Source organism: Cyprinodon variegatus, unplaced genomic scaffold (genome assembly GCF_000732505.1).
Source record: "Cyprinodon variegatus isolate N-32 unplaced genomic scaffold, C_variegatus-1.0 Scaffold898, whole genome shotgun sequence".
In the NCBI taxonomy this organism is placed as follows: Eukaryota; Metazoa; Chordata; class Actinopteri; order Cyprinodontiformes; family Cyprinodontidae; genus Cyprinodon; species Cyprinodon variegatus.
In genome coordinates, this window is record NW_015151351.1 from 132853 (window position 1) to 136913 (window position 4061).

The 4061-nt window shown below is 36.7% G+C and overlaps 1 protein-coding gene across 1 annotated transcript in view; it reads left to right on the forward strand.

Annotated features, from left to right (window-relative positions):
• The first annotated feature begins 3624 nt into the window (after window positions 1-3624).
• LOC107099698 (carbohydrate sulfotransferase 6-like) overlaps window positions 3625-4061 on the forward strand; it is a 21714-nt gene continuing 21277 nt past the window's right edge. The window contains exon 1 of the mRNA XM_015397928.1: window positions 3625-3818. The gene's annotated coding sequence lies outside the window, so the exon portion shown is untranslated. The remainder of the gene's footprint in view (window positions 3819-4061) is intronic.

The following is a 4061-nucleotide window of genomic DNA, read 5'->3' on the forward strand; positions in this document are numbered from 1 at the left end:
TAAAGTAAGACAAAAGGACTAAAAGTTTTAAAAAACATTCCTATAGTTCAGCTTTTTTGTGCATATTTTGTAGCATTTTCTGCTTGTTTTCAAACTGGTCCCCAGCTAAAGCCTAAAGCTGGAAGGGAGCGGCATGGAAAAGTTTGGGAATTCCTGCCCTAAGTAACTCATCCTCCTTTCAGCATGGAGCAATAGCTCTACTCTCAGTTCCTCCCTGCTAACAGAGCTCCTAGCCCTTTCTCCACCATCTATCTACTTGCAGATTTTTATTTAATTCTTGATATAGAGGCCTTTTAATAGAAATAAAAGATGAATTTCTTTAAACTATAAAAACATCTTTAAAAATAACAGTTAGTTGCAGAAACAACATTGTTTTAATGTAGCTTTCAGGATTTTAAAGACAAACAGGCATTAGACAGTGAAATCAAACATAGTGGTGGCAGCATCATACCGTATGCTTCTCTGTAGTATTTTTATTAGCTCTGGCAACAATTAATCTTGATTAAGAAAAAACAGTACTACTTAAAGATATTAGTTAACTTCTGAAACACTAAAAAAGCTTTTTTCGCTTTTTCCTCTTTGATTAAAAAAAAATCTTTACACTAATGGAAAAAAAATAACTTCTGAAACACTAAAAAATAAAGTTGAGAGGGGAAAAAATGTAGATTTGTTACTTCTTTTTTTGTAGTTTTACACAAATTGATGTCCTTCCCTTGTAAATCTCAGACTTCAGATTTATTTTCATATTCTTTATTTTTTTTCTGTTAACTTACTGTCAAACCTTGTTTAGTATGTGCACTAGTGTATTTCTTTGTTTTCCTTTTTTCTCATTGATTTAAAAAATGAAAATAAAGTTGAGAGGGGAAATAAAAAAATTTGGGTGGAGAACCGATGGTGTCATTTCTAGCTACATTTTTTTTCACTTTACTTTTTACAAAAAGGTGCATCAGTTCCTTATACTTAAGCTGCAGAAAACCTCTAAAAGGTCAGTGTATTTGTTTTAAGCTAAAGTCCTCTCTTCAACTTGTGTCTGCCGATCTGTGCCAGAGGAATTTTGCCAGCACATTACTAGTTTGTTTTGCCTTGTTTGTGGCTTTTGGCCTGCGTCATCAAATTAGCTCATCTGAACGATTCATTTCACTGGTTTGGGCTTTGGGGGAGTTACACAACACTTACACCCGCTGAGTTGCAGCTTTTGGTCATTTAAATACCATATATTTCCAAATGATTCAACAGACATAGTTCGTTTCTGTGATATTTCTCTGCTGTACAGCCATGTGTGAAAGTTTGTCAGATAAATAACATAAAAAAAAGCTTTTCTTTCTTAAAGCTATTAAATGGACCATCCAGCCTCTCTTTCCACACGCTTATCTTTCAGTTTCTAGCCATTTCTTAAGCATTTCTAATTGAACATTTACTGAGTCAGTAAATTTAGGCGCTTGGAAGAATTCAAGTCAGAAGAGGAAGACAACAGGTCTTTATTTACTCATTTTGGAGGCGCCTGTGTGTCGAGTGGAACAGTGAAGTACTGTTTGCATACAATAGAGCATTGTCCTGCCTATTGCTGCAGGACAGTTCCTGTGTATTTATTGGGATGTTGAAAATGAGAGCAAAAGCAGGTAGATTTGTTACTTCTTTTATGTAGTTTTACACAAACTGATGCCCTTCCCTTGTAAATCTCAGACTTCAGATTTAATTTCTTATGATAACTTACTGTCAAACCCTGTTTGGTATGTGTAGTAATGCATGTCTTTGTTTTCGCTTTTTCCTCATTGATTAAAAGAAAGCTTTACACTTATAGACAAAAATGAACTTAAATCAGTAATTGAAGTTTTACAAATACAAAATTAGAGTTCCCTAATCATCATAATCTTAGATTTGTTAGTAAAAGTTTAAATGCTTAAGTGAGGAAATGCTAGAATATAAATTATATTAATTAAAAATAAGTAAAGTCAGTGATTTTGAAGCAGAGCTGCCATTTTTTCTTTTCTTCCAGACTTTATTTTAGTTTCCTTTAGATTTGGTAGCTTTTCCAATTATTGGACTGCTTTGCCACCCTTCAACAATATGTACTCAAACAGTCCAGTCTTCACTATATACCTCAGAGTCATAGTGAAACAGTCAAGGGTATCTGCACATTTTATAAGTGAAAACTATTCAGATAGGAGGAAGAAATTAAAAATAGCCCGATACCCAAAAACAATGGCGCTGCCCTTCGTAGCTACTGTTTGCATTACAAAGCAGTATTTGTTTTTCGGCATTTTACACGTCAGCATGACCTCCTGAAACTGATACAGATCTGTTCTTCAGGATAAGTTCACTGTCTCATCTTTATGCACCACAGCCTGGATTTGGATGCAGAGATGAGGACAGGATATGAGTTTTCTTTCTACAGGAACCAGATGCATCCTCTTGTCCTGTCACACAATATAATGTGTTTTGTTTTTGGAAGCATTCAGAGATTTAAGAAGTCTTGCTTTCTTCCTCCTCATTCAGAGCCTATATTATATATCCTTAATATTGCATTTCTAGCAGAGAGGAAATAACTTGACATGTTTTTCCTCTTTCTCTCTCTCTATATATAGTTGAAGAAATGTGTGACACTACCATGTTTGTACACTTCTGTCCAGTTTTTCTTGCACTTTTATGTTTTTTTTTTTTTTTTATAATAACTGGATAAGCTCTGGGAGAAGCAAAGTTGCATTTGTTCAACTTGGAGTCAGTTTTTTTAAGACCCAAGGATAGACATGCTTACTAGTGAAAATATTTCAAACCCCCACCCAACTACAAACCCACAGAGAAAGCTAACGCCTTCACAGCTTGTGTACAGCATACTAAGCATGAATTTAGCACCAGTAAAAATATTAACTTGGACAAAAAAGAACAATCTAAGTAGCCACTTTCTTCAAGGACTGTTTTTTCTTTTTTTTTTTTAACCTCAGTTGGCCTCGGCAGATGGCCGCTCACACTGAGCCTGGTTCTGCTGGAGGGTCTTCCTATTAAAAGGGAGTTTTTCCCTCCACTGTCGCTACAAGCATGCTTAGTGTGAGGGATTGCGTTCAAGTCAATGAGTCGATGCAATGAAGTGGTTTTCCTTAGATAGAAAACTTTGAATCAGTTTGACTGTATGATCTGGTGAACTGTAAAGTGCCTTGAGATGACCTGTTGTGAACTGGCGCTATATTAATAAACTGAATGGAATTGAAAAGAAAGTATATACAAACAAACCAAAAAAAAAATCTTCCACTTCACATTCAAGGTATAAGCATCATGTAAACAGCTAGTTTGATACTAGTGGAGACTGGTTTATATGGCCAGTTTGATTTAAAACTTCATAAGTTCATAAGGCAGCAACAGATAATTTCAAACCGTGGGGTTTATGGCCCACTGGACTATTTATTTTTTATTTTAAAAAAGTCAGAACTCTAAACAGCAAGAGGAATGTGCCTTATTATGTCTGGGCCCAGGTTACATGAGGCTCTTAACCAGCCTTGGTAGTCAAGGCTTTGGTTGCCTAGCAACCCCTTGGTCGCTCGCATAGGCTGCAGTTTGAGCCCCTCCTGGAAGTTTTTCGGTTTTCCATTTCCCATCTTAGACTTAGGAGAAATTTCTCATGACCCGCCTCTCCCTTCCACCCATCAGCCCAAGTCCAGCCTCCTGCCCATTCGGTCCAGGGTCGCAGAACCTCTCGGACACGTCCCAGAGAGCTGCGTGCTTACTGCAGCGGAGAGCGGAGGAACACACCGCGGGGCGGAGGGATACAGAGAGCCGAGGGACGACCCCCGCAGAAAAACAGCGATACGGAGAAACACTCCGAGGTAGGAACTTTTCTGCTCTTTCTTTTATAAAACTGTATAAATCAATAAAAAACCTTTGCCATTGTTCTTGTCCTCAGTTCGGACTGATTTAGTTTTTTTCCTAAGTTCTTTTTTTTTCCTTTCAGACAAGAAAGAAAAAAAATATTCGCACATAAGTTAATTCATAGGGGCAAACAGTGTAAAATAAAACTTCTGTTTTGCTTTTATTAACTATTTTTTTCATGATAGATTATATATGCACCC